This window comes from Dama dama, chromosome 20 (assembly GCF_033118175.1).
Source record: "Dama dama isolate Ldn47 chromosome 20, ASM3311817v1, whole genome shotgun sequence".
In the NCBI taxonomy this organism is placed as follows: Eukaryota; Metazoa; Chordata; class Mammalia; order Artiodactyla; family Cervidae; genus Dama; species Dama dama.
In genome coordinates this window covers 97,789,869-97,806,594 of record NC_083700.1, presented here as the reverse complement: position 1 = coordinate 97,806,594, position 16,726 = coordinate 97,789,869, and the positions used below count along the sequence as shown (strand labels likewise).

Sequence of the window (16,726 nt, the reverse complement as noted above, 5' to 3'; positions counted from 1 at the left end):
CCACCAAAAAAATTCTTTTGCTGATATTTTGACTTGTATTATAGGCTTGTACATACAGGCTATATAGGCTTAATATAATAAAATATATTAAATATTAATATGATAAAACTCAAAATATCAGCAAAAACTTTTAAAATATATATATTGATTCTAAAAGGAACTGGAATAGTTTAAAATAATTCTAAAAGATAAGAATAAAGTTAGAAGAATCACACTGATTTCAAGACTTACTATAAAGCTATAATAATAAAGACTGTGTGGTAACAGTAAAAGGATTGACACCTAAATCAATGAGAGAGAACAGAGTCTTGAAATAGACTTATGCAAATATTACCAACTGATTTTTGGTGAAGATTCAAAAGTAATTCAGTGGATAAAAGACAGTCTTTTCAACATACAGGGTTGGACACTGAACATCTATATGCAATAAAAAAAGTAATCTAAATCTCATATTTTGTATAGAATTAACTCAAAACGGGTCACAGACTGAATGGAAAAATGTAAAAATAGAAAATGTTTAGAATAAGACATGGCAGAAAGTCTTTGTGACCTGGGGTTCGACAAAGGCTTTTTTTTTCCCCCTACGTATTTCTTTACTGAAGTACAGTTGATTTACAATGTTATGTTAATTTCTTCTGTACAGCAAAGTGACTCAGTTAATACACATATATACATTCTTTTTAATATTCTTTTCCATTATGGTTTATCCCAAGACATTGAATATAGATCCCTGTGTTTACAGTAGGACCTTATTGCTTAGCCACTGTATATGAAGTTTTTAGACATGTCAGCAAAAGCACAATCCACAAAAGAAAAAGCTGATAAGTTAGACTTCATTAATATTAAAAACCTTTGCTCTACCAAAGACACTGTTAAAAGGATGAAAAAAACAAGCAAGAGATTGGGAGGTGATATCTGCAAAGCACATATCGAATAAAGGACTTATATCCAGAATACACAGTGAACTCTCAAAACTCAAATTAAGAAAACAAAGAGTCTAATTTAAAACTAGGCAAAAGATTTGGACACATCTCCAAAGAAAACATGTAAATTACAAGTAGGCACACGAAAAGATGTTCAACATCATTAGCCCTCAGAGAACTGCAAATTAAAACAATAACACTTATGATATATACTTATAAGAATGGATAAAATTAAAATAATGACAAAACAACAAACAAACAAAAACAAAACAAGAAAAAATTTAAAAATTGACAATACCAAGTGTTGGTAAGGATGCAGAACTGAGACTTTCATTCACTGAAGGTAGGAATGCAAAATGGTACAAGCATTCTGGAAGAGCATCTGGCAGTTTCTGATAAACCCAGAAATCCCTCTCCTGGGACTTCTCCCTGGAGAATGAAAACTTACATTATACAAAACCTGATTATCAGTGTTTATAGCAGTTCTGTTCATAGTTGCCCAAAACAACTCAAACTGGAAAACTATTTAAATGTCCTTTATACCAGGTGAATGGATAAACAATTTCTGGTACATCCATTCAAACGATATTACTCAGCAATAAGAAGGAAGAAACAAAAGATACATGCAATAATTTAGAGGAATATCAAAGATATTATGCTGAGTAAAAGAAGCCAGCCTAGAAAAGTTACATACTGTATAGTTCCATTCATATGACATTCTCTAAAAGACAAAAGTATAATGATGGAGAACAGCAATGGTTTCCAGGCGATAAAGGTTTGACTATAAAGAGATTACGTGAGGCATATTTTTAGGATGATAGAATTGTTCTGTATCCTGATTATGGTACTGATTACACAAATCTATACATGTGTATACATCTATATGCTTGTTCCTTGGAAGAAAAGCTGTGACAAACCTAGACAGTGTATTAAAAAGCAGAAACATTACTTTGCCAACAAAGGTTGGTCTAGTCAAAGCTATGGTTTTTCCAGTAGTCATGTATAGATGTGAGAGTTGGACTACAGAGAAAACTGAGTGCTGAAGAATTGATGCTTTGAAGTGTGGTGTTGGAGAAGACTCTTGAGAGTCCTTTGGACTGCAAGGAGATCAAACCAGTCAATCCTTAAAAAATCAGCCCTGAATATTTATTGGAAGGACTGATGCTGAAGCTAAAACTCCAATACATTGGCCACCTGATGTGAAGAACTGACTCTTCACATCAGAAAAGACCTGCTGCTGGAAAAGACTGAAGGCAGGAGAAGGGGACAACAGAAGATGAGGTGGTTGGATGGCATCGCCAACTCAATGGACATGAGATTGAGCAAGTTCCAGGAGTTGGTGATGGACAGGGAAGCCTGGCGTGCTGCAGTACATGGGGTTGCAGAGTCAGACACAACTGAGTGACTGAACTGAACTGATACATGTGTTAAAATTCATAGAACTGTACACACCAAAAGATAAGAATAGTTTGTTTTTTACAGTGTGATTTTTTAAAAAAACACTTTTTAAAGTTGAGGGACAAAAGAGAAGAAGAACAAGCAAAAGAGACAGAGAAGGAAATACCAACGAGGTAGAAGAAAGGGGATGACAAAGGATGAGATGGTTGGATGGCATCACCGATTCAGTGGACATGAGTTTGAGCAAACTTCAGGGGATAGTGAAGCACAGGGAAGCCTGGAGTGCTGCAATCCGTGGGGTGGCAAAGAGTTGGACATGACTTAGCAACTGAACAACAAACGAGAAATTTCAACTAAGAGAGCAGAGTATCTTGGAAACTTTGTAAAGAATATCAGTCAAGGATGATGTTTGATATCATAATATTTGATATCAGTCAAACATTACTGATAATCAAGTTAGACAAGGACTGAGAAATGACAACTAGTAACGTAGAGGTCATCAGTGACTCTGATGAGAATACAATTGGAATAGGATGGTCAACACTGGCTGAAATAGGTTTAAGAGAAAATGGGAGGAGGGAAATTAGAGTTAACAAGTACAGAGCATAGGAAAGAAATAGAACAATAGCTGACAGAAGTTAGTAGAGTTAAGAGAAGATAACTTTTTTAACAATCAAGAAATAAAAGTATGTTTATATGATGTGTGTGTGCTCAGTTGCTTCAGCTGTGTCTGACTCTGTGTGACCCCATGGACTGTAGCCCACCAAGCTCCTCTGTCCACGCGATTTTCCCAGCAAGAATACTGGAGTGGGTTGCCATACCCTCCTCCAGGGGATCTTCCTGACCCAGGGATCGAACTCCCTTCTTCTGTGTCTCCTGCATCGCAGGCAGGTTCTTAATCGCTGAGCCACTGGGGAAATCTTTATAGGCTAATGTGAATATCCAGTAGAGAATGAAAAGTGGACGTAGTCCAAATTATTTTGCATACAGTTTTTTTTCAGCATTTACACTGTAACTAATTGTTTACATACATACACACATTCCATATGGTAAAGATAAAGTCTGAAAACATAGGAAAATATACCTTTCATCAAGGACTTCTTGGATCTTCTTTAATTGGAGTATAATTCCTTTGAACTTAGATCTTAAAAACATATGTAAGTATAAAATAAAAGTATCTATGTTTCTAGACCTTACAGACAAAATACAAACACAGTTGCAAATATACATAGTCATGGTGATTATAAGTTCCTTGAGGACAACTATTATATCTTACTCATTTTTTTAGTCCTAGTTCCTATGAACAGAGTCAGTATTAAATTAAAAAATTTGCTGAATGGATTTATAGTACATAATAAGTCAGTCAGACTTTTTTTTTAAAAAAAAGATTCAACTCTATGGGCTGCTCTATAATAATCAACTTATTTTCCTATGAATATCCAACACAGCACAAAACAGCTCCCTGATTTTCCTGATCAATCCTGACCCACATGACCCTTGGTCCTATGTCTACAACCCACATTTTTTGTATTAACTCTGAACTTGGCCAAATTCTTCTAAGTTATCACGCTATAAAATATACTCCTTTTATTATAAATGTTCCACGGTTTCCCTAATGTCCCAATGGGCACAAATGACAAGTTCTAAATAACAAATGATATCACTTTTAATAAAAAAGGAAAAACATTATCACCTTCAAAAAGGGCTAAATATTATACCTCAAAACTTAAATTTTGAAAGTGTGGAATCCTAATTCAAAACATAACTAGAGTTCTATGTCAATACCAGTTTAAATGAAATGTCATATTAATTTAAGAAACAATTTTCCCATATAAAACCCCCTCCAGTTACCACAAAGGAGAAAAATGTATATGTATACATACTGCAACTTGCCATGTTCACTAGAAAATGTACAATTATCACCGTAAGAGAGGTTTCTGCTTTGCAGAACTCTACTGTGCATTCAAAAATAGTTCTAAGAAAAGTCTCTAATCTCTCCCATTGTTAGTCAAGTGGTTTATACATGCAGAAAAAAAATGAAAATCAGCTAGATGCATATACTATGGGAAGGGAAAAATGAAGAAAGAAATCACCTCAACAACTCTTACTTTTCTCCTTTCCAAAAATCCCTTATTATTACTCCCTTTCCTCATTCTTCCCTCTGAAAAGGAAAAAAAAAGCCAGGATGCTTGCCAAACCCCACAAAAACCCTTAGGCCTCTCTCAAGCATGCAAATGTAATTTTCTACCCAGACAACACACTCTCTTTTTAATGAACTCCAAAAACAATCTGTGAATGCCCACAGAAGAGAAAAGAGGAAAATTGCAATGAAAGAAAATACAAACAGAGAGATGTGGGGGAGGGTCAAGATGGATATGGCAAGTCCAGAGTTTAAACAGACATAAAAGATAATGAAGGTGAAAGGACTGTAATCAAATAAAATGGTCTGCAGGCTGTCATTTCATACAAATTAGAGTCAGAGAAATATATGAATATTCACTTGAATAAAAATCATTCATTACAGGAGTGGCCCTTCAAGTAAAAGGATCCCTGTCAAGGCCCAATGTGGCTGTCATTCTTTGTTCCATTTTGTAACTAAAAAACAAAAACAAAAATAACTGTGTAGAGATGAAAGAGAAAAAAATAATAATTTTTCATATGCACCCACCTCTGAAACAGTCAAGAGCAGGAGCAAATTTCTTCATGACACAGCCAAATAATATGTCAAAATTAGATATTCAAAGAATGTTAATAAATGACAAGAGACACTTCAGTCAGTCACATGATTCTGATCCCTGCAGATGCACATTATGATTCAGATTTGAACAGCAGAGTAGGCCACAGGGCAGGGTGGGAGGACTTGAAGAAAAACACAATGCAAAAGGTCATCAAAATGAAAACTGTCTTCTTGCCTCAAAATTTGAAGAGAAGTTTTACGGGAAAAAAAAAAGCTTTAAACCAATTGAGGCTGAAATAATTACAACATTTTATGATCCAACCTCTTAATGATGAATAGAACTCTTCTCCCTGCTTAAGGATCAAATTGGTTGGGCTCTACACTTGTCTGGCACCATGCTGTGGGCTATTTCCTTTAATATATAACCAATCAAAGATGTATTCAGGCTTTTGTGAGACCCAAAGCTTTGCTAACTGCATATCCTAGAGCATCATCAGGTTTTTCTAAAAGGAAGCAGACAAAGCTATATACAGTGATAGCCTCCCTTGGATAGGTGATATTCAGCAGACCCTTTCTCAAAGGTAGATATTGAAACCTTTTATAATACACCAAATAGACAATTTTCCTTATAATATCTGTAGTACTTGTCTTATAATATTTATACTAATTTTTTCCTCCTTTCAATTTATAGCAACATACTTCAAGGTCACAGATGCTTAAGAAAACAAACTCTTCAAAATATGTAACTGTTAAAATACATAACAAAATACATAATTCATTGGAAAAGACCCTGATACTGGGGAAGATTGAAGGCAGGAGGAGAAGGGGATGACAGAGCATAAGATGGTTGGATAGCATCACCGACTTGACAGACATGAGTTTGAGCAAGCCCCGGGAGTTGGTGACAGACAGAGAGGCCTGGCGTGCTGCAGTCCATGGGGTTGCAAAGAAATGGACACAACTAAGCAACTGAACTGAACCGAATATTATATTGTATCTATATACCACAATTCATTAATCAGTTGGTGGACACTGAGTTGTTTCCACCTTTCAGCCATTATGAATAATACTGATATATAAACATTTTTATACAAGTTTCTGGGTAGACATGTATTTTCATTTCTCCTGGGTGTATGCGGAGGAGTGGAACTGCTGGTTCATACAGTAATTCTGTTTTCAACTTTTAAGGAACTGACAAATTGTTTTCTATAGCTGCTCTAACATTTTATATTCCCAACAATGTACAGGAGTTCCTATTTTTCCAGGTCCTCTCAGCACTTGTTATCATCCATTGTTTTGATTATAATCATCATAGTGGTATGAAGTGGTATCTCACTGTGGTTTTGATTTACATTTTGTTAATGGTTGTCTTTTTATGAGCTTATTGGTCATTTATATATCTTCTTTATGGGAGCTTTTCTAGGATAGCCTAAAAGTTATTATATCAATTTGTGCTTTAACATGATGTATGTGGGAAAGTGAACAAAATACTGTTTTGTAAAGAATGTTATAAACTTGAAACAGATTTATTACAAAGATATGTGTCATTTTTCAATGTAAACAAATATTTAACTCTATTTTCTGTACTCTCATGTAAGTGTCCTGGATGATGCACCTGTTATAAATAAATGAAAGTAAGACTTAATTTGTATAATACTGTTTTTTATGTTCTTTCTTAAAGTCTTGATTTAATTTGGTTACCTTAATATACTTTGTTAGGAAGGTCTTAAAAGGCTATATGATCAATCTTGGAGAAGGCAATGGCACCCCACTCCAGTACTCTTGCCTGGAAAATCCCATAGACGGAGGAGCCTGGTAGGCTGCAGTCCATGGGGTCGCGAAGAGTCGGACATGACTGAGCGACTTCACTTTCACTTTTCTGCACTGGAGAAGGAAATGGCAACCCACTCCAGTGTTCTTGCCTGGAGAATCCCAGGGATGGGGTCACACAGAATCGGACACGACTGAAGTGACTTAGCAGCAGTAGCAGTGTGATCAATCTCATATAGATATTGCTGTGTAACATGTGCCAATATGTACAATTACTTTCACCAATAAATCATAAATTTAACAACAGTAGAGTGTTTATGTATACCTTGTATAGTAGTTCCATAAAGATTTAAACTAAATTGTATATTCAGTTGATGACTTTTATCATTAAGCCTAATAAAGTAGTATTAGCTTTCAGTAAGTTCTTATAGATTATTGTGTTTTTAACAGTAGTTGTTGTTCAGTAGCTGAGTTGTGTCAGTTCTTTGCATCAGTTGGCCAAAGTGTTGGAGCTTCAGATTCAGCATCAGTCCTTCTAATGAATATTCAGGACTGATTTCCTTTAGGATGGACGGGTTAGATCTCCTTGCAGTCCAAGGGACTCTCAAGGGTCTTCTCCAACACCACAGTTCAAAAGCATCAATTCTTCAGCACTCAGCTTTCCTTATGGTCCAATTCTCATATTCATACATGACCACTGGAAAAACCATAGCTTTGACAAGACGGACCTGGATCAGCAAAGTAATGTCTCTGCTTTTTTAATATGCTGTCTAGGTTAGTCATAGCTTTTCTTCCAAGGAGTAAGCGTCTTTTAATTTCATGGCTGCAGTGATTTTGGAGCCCAAGAAAATAAAGCTTGTCACTGTTTCCAGTGTCACCCCATCTATTTGCCATGAAGTAATGGGACCAGATGCCACGATATTAGTTTTTTGAATGCTGAGTTTTAAGCCAGCTTTTTTTCTTTCCCCCGCTCTGAGGCATTTTATTCGTATGTATTACATCCCTAGAAAAAGAACCCAAGGATTTTCCCTCCTGTATGTTTTCGTCTTGCTTCTTCATTGTCCATGATGCCAGCTGAGGTTGTCAGTACAATGGAACCAAACTGACAGGATGGGAGCAGGTTATTCTGCCATTTTTCTAGATCTTTGAATTGCACATCAAATTTGGGGCTGATCACTCCACACTTATTTAGCCTGCCTGTGAGGTTCACAACAATATTCCCAGCTCTGTGATCATCAATGATTTCAAATTCGCTAATATAACCATGCTTCATCAACACAGTTAGAAACCTGATGATGACTTTGGAGCACGGCCTAATAAGGACCTGGCGTTTGCCTCTTTTCAGCATTCTTGATACTCTTGAGAGCATCAGCCAGGACATTCATGTGCACCATTCAGCATGGAAAGATGGCAGAAAGAGCTAAGCCAGCTTTTTCACTCTCCTTTTTCACTTTCATCAAGAGACTCGTCAGTTCCTCTTTGCTTTCTGCCATAAGGGTGGTGTTATCTGCATATCTGAGGTTATTGATATTTCTTCCGGCAGTCTTGATTCCAGCTTGAGCTTCATCCAGCCCGACATTTTGCATGATATACTCTGCATATAAGTTAAATAAGCAGGGTGACAATATACAGCCTTGACATACTCCTTTCCCAATTTGGAACCAGTCTGTTGTTCCATGTCCAGTTCTAACTGTTGCTTCTTGACCTGCATACAGATTTCTCAGGAGGCAGGTCAGGTGGTCTGGTATTCCCCCTCTTTAAGAATTTTCCAATATACTACTGGAGAAGAGTGGAGAAATAACTCCAGAAAGAATGAAGAGATGGAGCCAAAGTGAAAACAACACCAACTCTTCGTGACCCCATGGACTGTACAGTTCGTGGAATTCTCCAGGCCAGAATACTGGAGTGGGTAGCTGTTCCCTTCTCCAGGGGATATTCCCAACCCAAGGACTGAACCCAGGTCTCCTGCATTGCAGGCAGATTCTTTACCAGTTGAGACATCAGGGAAGCCCAAGAATACTGGAGTGGGTAGCCTGTTCCTTCTCCAACAGATCTTTCTGACCCAGGAATTAAACCAGCATCTCCTGCATTGCAGACAGATTCTTTACCAACTGAGCTACTAGGGATGCCCAATGTAATATTATGCAGCCATAAAAAGACAGAATGCTACAACTTCGATGAACCTTGAAAACATTAAGAGAAAGAAACCAGACACAAAAGGTCACATATTGTATTATTCCATTTATATGAAATATCCAGAACAAGCAAATCCACAGAGACAAACAGCAGATTAGAGGGGATGGAGAAAATACGTTAATGGGTACCAGGTAGTCTTCTAGGTGTAAAGTGGTATAATTCTCCAAGCCAGGCTTCAGCAATACGTGAACCAAGAACTTCCAGATGCTCAAGCTGGTTTTAGAAAAGGCAGAGGAACCAGAGGTCAAATCGCCAACATCTGCTGAATCATTGAAAAAGTAAGAGAGTTCCAGAAAAACATCTTTTTCTGCTTTATTGACTATGCCAAAGCCTTTGACTGTGTGGATCACAATAAACTGTGGAAAATTCTGAAAGAGATGGGAATACCAGATCACCTGACCTGCCTCTTGAGAAACCTGTATGCAGGTCAGGAAGCAACACTTAGAACTGGACATGGAACAACAGACTGGTTCCAAATAGGAAAAGGACTACGTCAAGGCTGTATATTGTCACCCTGCTTATTTAACTTCTTTGCAGAGTACATCATGAGAAACGCTGGGCTGGAGGAAGCACAAGCTGGAATCAAGATTGCTGGGAGAAATATCAATAACCTCAGATATGCAGATGACACCACCATTATGGCAGAAAGTGAAGAAGAACTAAAGAGTCTCTTGATGAAAGTGAAAGAGAAGAGTGAAAAAGCTGGCTTAAATCTCAACATTCAGAAAACTAAGATCATGGCATCTGGTCCCATCACTTCATGGGAAATAGATGGGGAAATGGTGGAAACAGTGAGAGACTTTATTTTGGGGGGCTCCAGAATCACTGCAGATGGTGATTGCAGCCATGAAATTAAAAGACACGTCCTCCTTGGAAGGAAAGTTATGACCAACCTAGACAGCATATTAAAAAGCAGAGACATTACTTTGTCAACAAAGGTCTGTCTAGTCAAGGCTATGGTTTTCCCAGTGGTCATGTATGGATGTGAGAGTTGGACTGTGAAGAAAGCTGAGCACCAAAGAATTGATGCTTTTGAAGTGTGTTGGAGAAGACCATTGAGAGCCCCTTGGACTGCAAGGAGATCCAACCAGTCCATCCTAAAGGAGATCAGTCCTGGGTATTCATTGGTAGGACTGATTTGAAGCTGAAACTCCAATATTTTGACCACCTGATGCAAAGAGCTGACTCATTTGAAAAGACCCTGATGCTGGGAAAGATTGAGGGCAGGAGAAGGGGATGATAGAGGATGAGATGGTTGGTTAGCATCGCCAACTCAATGGACATGGGTTTGGGTGGACTCCAGGAGTTGGTGATGGACAGAGAGGCCTGGCGTGCTGTGGTTCATGGGGTCGCAAAGAGTCGGACATGACTGAGCGACTGAACTGAACAGTATCTATACACTGTGGATGCATCAAATGCCACTAAACTGCACACTTGAAAATGGTTACTTATATTGTGTGAATTTCATGCCAAATTTTTAAAAGGGAAAGCATCTATGTTTTTAAAAATTAGGACTTAAAATAGTATATAAACATATGTTATACGTTATGTGAGGAAAAGGAAGAGAGAAAGTGGAAAGTAAAATAAGATCATTAACTACTGTAATAACTGTGAGATTCAAAGGATACCATTTAAACTGAAAAGCCACAAAGTAAAAGGTTAAGTTAAAAAAAGATGACTGTGGTCATGGTAAAAGGTATAAACATAAAAATAACCACAAGAACAAAAAAAAAAACCAAAACAGTCCTTTCCACATACCAGAAGAAATCTTGAAAGAATAACAAATACATGGGAACAAGCTCTCAGGAAATATAATACAGCAGTAATTAAAACAGAATATAATCATACAACAGTATGGAGACAAAACATTTTAGTTACATCAATAAATGGAAATGTGCTTAATTCATTTATTGAAAGAAAAAGATTTTCAATTGGCTTTTAATAAAATCTAAATCTATGCTATGTACGAGAGACATCTAAAAGAGAGAATTAGAAATACTGAAAATAAAAGAATAAGCAAAGACAAAACAGGCAAATAGAAACAATTTTTAAAAAAGCAATCCTGATATCAGACAAAGTAGAATTAGGTGAAAATGATTAAATGAAAAAATGAAGGATATGTTATGGTGCTAAAAGTCAAAATTAAAAAGAAGACATAACAGGTCTCTATATCTACCCAGCAAAAAAGACAAAAACCCACCTATATAAAACAGAAATACAAGGAGATAAAAATAAGAAATTGATAGAAACCACTACAAGTAGAAAGCTTTAATAGCACTCATAGTAAGACAGGTGAATTGAACAAAAAATAAGAATGGATATAGAAAAATCTAATAATATCGTCCATAAGATCTTATGGAGGTATCAATATAAATAAAACACCACACTCTAATAATAAAGAATATATCTTCTTTTCAAGTGCTCATGACATGTTCACAAAACATGATCAGAAAACAGCAGCAAATCCCATAAAGTACAGAGCAATACTGAAACAACATGCTCTGATAAAGCAAGAAACAAAAAGTCCCTCTGACCTAAAAATGAAGAAGTCTTCTGTTAGAAAACTCTTTAGTGAAAGATTAAATAAAAACAGAAATTACAGGATTTCTGAAAAACAGCAAAATACTACGATAGGATCCATTTAAACCACTGTTCAAATTCATAACATTAAACTCTTATATCAATAAGAATAGTGAAAATTAATTAGATTATCATATCAGAAAGCTAGAAAAAGAACAAATCACAAACAGAAAGAATACACATCTACTAAATAATAAAAATGAAAGAAAAACTAGTAAGGTAGAGAACAGAAATTAGTTATTGAAATTAATAAATTAAAATCCTAGCTCCTTGGGGAAAAAACCAACAAAATGAACAAGGTAAGAGAAAACTCCACTTACAAGAGCAAAAAAAAAAGAGGCAAATATTCAGAATAAACTTCAGACATGTACAAAGAAATCCATAAAACACTATGGAAAGAACAAAAGTGCTTGTTCAAAGATATACCTCATTCTTAGGATATCTCAACATCACCAAGATTTTAGTGCTCCCTAAATAACATAATTTAATGCAACCCAAATAAAAGTACCAAGCTGTTTTTCTCAAGCTAGATAAGTTGATATTAAAGTTCATATGGGAAAATAGACACAAAAGAATAGCTAAGAAAATACTGAAAAAATAAAGCTTATGAGGAAAAATTACTACCAGATATAAAACTTGCAGTCTTTAAAAGTAAAGCACTATAGTACCAGCACATGAGTACACAGAAAGACCAATGGAATAAAACAGCAAGTAAAGAAACTGACTCAATTTGGAAGTATATGATAAAGGTGATACTTCAAATCACAAGGACAAAGATGGACTTTTTAATAAATGGTGTTGGGACGACTGAAAAAAAGATAAAATTAGATTTCTCTTCATGCCATATACAAAAATAGACTTCAAATAGATCAGGGATCTAAATGTAAAAGAATGAAACTATATAAGTACTAGAAGAAAACGTAAGTGGGTTTCTCTATAACTTAGCTGTAAGGGAGAAGCCATAACTCAAAACTCAAATTAATAAAAGAAAATAATGTTAGATTTGACTACATAAAAATGAAAAAAATTTTGCTTGGCCTCAAACACCATAAAATCCAAAGACAAATGACACATAAAAATCAATTTAACATTCTCTATTCTTCATTTTTCTCCCAAGTGCCTAGTACATAGTAAGCACTTAATAATGATAAATGAAATTATCATTATCACCCAGCTTAGATTCCTTAGTCCATTATTTTAATTACTCTTTTGTCAATATCCCAAAACCTGTTACTCAACTATCTTTATTTGATAACTACCCGGTAAAACCTTGATCCTAGAACTATTTGTCATCTCCATACTTGATTGACAGACACTGATGAGACACAATTATGCTGACTGGTATAACTGAAAATGTGGGTTCACCAAATCTATTTGTGCTCAAAACACTATCAGGCATTCTTTCTTGTTTAAATTTATTTATTTATTTATGCTTGCACTGGGTCTTTGTCGATGCGCATGGCCTTTCTCTAGTTGCAGGGAGTCCAACATGTTAAAGACTGAATTCAACATCTTTCCCACCCTACACTGCCCTCAACCATCCAAATACTTTCCCTCCCTTCTCCAGCCCCCTTACAATGGTACCATCATAAGGTCAGAAACCTGGCAGTCACCCTTGTCTCCAACTGTTGCCCTACCAGCAACCCTCCCAACAGCTAATCAATCATTAACTCATGCTCACTACTTGTAGCATGTGTAGAATCCAACCAGTTTTTCACGGGTTCCTTGAACCTAGGTAAATATTATTTTCTAGCAACTTATAGTTTTTCAAAACCCACCTTCCTGCCTCTACTCTTACCCTAATTCTTTCTGCAAACTGAAGTTAACTTTCTAATTGGCTTAAGACTCTTACAAGGCCATCTTTGATCTGACCTTAGCCATATTCTTCAACTTTACTAAATTTCTTTCTGTCTCAAAAACATCACTGTCTCATCTCTGGGACTTTGCAAACACTATTTCGTCTTTACTGAGATACTTTCCTTACACCTCTTAATCTGATTAACTCTTATTGAAACTTTAGGTCTCAAACACAACATCACTTACTCTAGGCTCTATCTTATTTCCCAGAAGAGTTAAGAACCTGCTGTCATTTGTTTCCTATCCTATACTGCCCTTGGCCCCAAGGAATTTACAATGTAATATAAACAAAAAACATAAAATAAAGGAGTCTTTTTTTTTCCTACATGGGAGTCAGAGAGAAGGTGCCATCTGAATAATTTTAAAGAATGAAGAAAGGTCTACCTGAATGATAAAGATACTACTCCCCCTCTTCCCTCGAAAATACAAACACAGGGAGGGTGCTGTCCAAACAAATATATGAACGTGTACATGTGCAAGGCATGAGGAAGGTTTGAAGGAGTGAGGTCAGAGACAAGTAATTCTGTATTATAGTGGCATCAAGTACAAGAGTGTAAGAGACAGCATTCAGAATTTCTCAAGGGTGGGCTGCAGACCATCTGCTTCAGAATCACCAGGCATCAGATTTAATCAATCAGGACCTCTGGAACTGGGGGCCCAGTAATATGCAATTGTGGGTAATAAAACAAGAGATCTTATGCACATCAAAATTTAAGAATTATATGTAATAATTTTTTTAATAGAGAGAAACTGACCAACAGCACCAGATAATGGAAGTATTTGTATAACCTAGCAACAAAGAATAACAATAATACCAGACCGAGAATCACCAGGCTGTATACTGTCACCTTCTTATTTAACTTACATGCAGAGTACATCATGAGAAATGCTGGGCTGGATGAAGCACGAGCTGGCATCAAGATTGCTGGGAGAACTATCAATAACCTTAGATATGCAGATGACACCTCCCTTAACGGCAGAAAGTGAAGAAGAACTAAAGAGCCTCTTGATGAAAGTGAAAGAGGAGAGTGAAAAGGTTGGCTTTTTCTGCTCAATATTCAGAAAGCTAAGATCATGGCAACTGGTCCCATCACTTCATGGCAAACAGATGGGGAAACAGTGGAAACAGTGGCAGACTTTATTTTTGGGGAGCTCCAAAATCACTACAGATGGTGATTGCAGCCATGAAATTAAAAGACACTTACTCCTTGGAAGGAAAGTTATGACCAACCTAGATAGCATATTAAAAAGCAGAGACACTACTTTGCCAACAAAGGTCCATCCAGTCAAAGCTATAGTCTTTCCAGTAGTCATGTATGGATGTGAGAGTTGGACTCTAAAGAAAGCTGAGCGCCGAGGAATTGATGCTTTTGAACTGTGGTGTTGGAGAAGACTCTTGAGAGTCCCTTGGACTGCAAGGAGATCCAACCAGTCCATCCTAAAGGAGATCAGTCCTGAGTGTTCCTTGGAAGCACTGATGTTGAAGCTGAAACTCCAATACTTTGGCCACCTGATACAAAGAACTGACTCATTTGAAAAGACCCTGATGCTTGGAAAGATTGAAGATGGGAGCAGAAGGGGACAACAGAGGATGAGATGGTTGGATGGTATCATTGACTCAATGAACATGAGTTTGGGTAAACTCCAGGAGGTGGTGGTGGACAGGGAGGCCTGGCTTGCTGCAGTCCCTGGGGTCACAAAGAGTCGGACACGACTGAGTGACTGAACTGAACTGACAGTCACCAAGATTCCTCCGGGATTAGAAGAAGGAATCAAGGTTTGTTCATTCTAAATAGAAGGTGTATCTTTGAAGCTTTCAGACAATACAGTGGGAAGGGAAATGCTTATATTCAGATATTACATGGCAAAGGGTATGTGCATGCATGCATGTGTATATGCTCAATTGTGTCCAACTCTTTGCCAGGCTCCGTTACCTATGGAATTTTTCAGGCAAGAATACTGGAGTGGGTTCCCATTTCCTCTTCCAGGGGATCTTCTCGACCCAGGGATTGAATTTGTGTCTCTTGAGTCTCTTGGATTGGCAGGCAAATTCTTTACCAACTGTGCCACCTTGGAAGCCTGGGAACAGGTGATACTCTGCTAAATATAGCATATAGGGAATTGGGTTGCCTTAAATTTAAATTAGAGAATAAGAGATTGCATTTTCACTTTGAGTTTTATGAAGCAGATCACACCACCTGTAATAACATATGTAAAGATTTAGCAGAGTCTGGCTCACTGCAATTAATCAATAAATATGGTTGTTATTATTTTAGAGAAAGAAAGAAACAAAGGTGGTCATAACATTTACAGTCTGAGTATTGGAGAGAATGATCACAACAGGGAAATTAGGAGAAATATTTGAGTTTGTGGGAAATAACTGGCTACACACACACATTGAGTTTGGGGTGGAAGAGAGGCATTCAGAGACGCTCATTTGCTTAAGATGCAACTTCCTATCATTTCTGCTGGTTGAAATCGTGTCGTTCCTCTACCTCATTTTACCTTCTACTTTCCTTTCTGCCCCTACACCCTTTGCAATTATTCTTCCCTTCTTTAGTTCTGTAGTACATTTATATTTCTGCTATTACTCTTACTACATCCTATTTTATATCATAATTATTTTCTATATATATGTCTTGTCGACTAGATGGCGAGTTCCTTGAAAATAGGAAGAGATTAAAGTCAGGTAGATGGTTTTTGTTTTTCCCAAAGGATATTACTGGTGGTTCACTTCAGTTCAGTTCAGTTCAGTTCAGTCGCTCACTCTTTGCGACCCCATGGACTGCAGTATGCCAGGCCTCCCTGTCCATCACCAACTCCCAGAGTTTACCCAAACTCATGTCCACTGAGTCAGTGATGCCATCCAACCAACTTATCCTTTTTGTTCCCTTCTCCTCCCACCTTCAATCCTTCCCAGCATCAGGGCCTTTTGAAATGAGTTAGTTCTTCGCATCAGTTGGCCAAAGTACTGGAGTTTCAGCTTCAGCATCAGTCTTTCCAATGAATATTCAGGACCAGTTTCCTTTAGGATGGACTGGTTGGATCTCCATGCAGTCCAAGGAACTCTCAAGAGTCTTCTCCAACACCACAGTTCAGAAGAATCAATTCTTTGACACTCAGCTTTCTTTATAGTGCAACTCTCACATTGATACATGACTGGAAAAACCACAGCTTTGACTGGACAGACCTTTGTTGGCAAAGTAATGGCTCTGCTTTTTAATATGCTGTCTAGGTTGGTCATAACGTTTCTTCCAAGGAGCAAGCACCTTTTAATTTCATGGCCGCAGGCACCATCTGCAGTGATTTTGGAGCCCCCAAAAAT

General features: G+C 37.1%; 1 protein-coding gene and 1 pseudogene across 1 annotated transcript in view; both read right to left on the bottom strand.

The window, feature by feature from the left end:
• ZSWIM5 (zinc finger SWIM-type containing 5) overlaps positions 1-16,726 on the bottom strand; it is a 163,504-nt gene that overhangs the window by 98,970 nt on the left and 47,808 nt on the right. The window lies entirely within an intron of this gene.
• On the bottom strand, positions 7,772-8,162 carry LOC133040336 (small ribosomal subunit protein uS8-like; annotated as a pseudogene).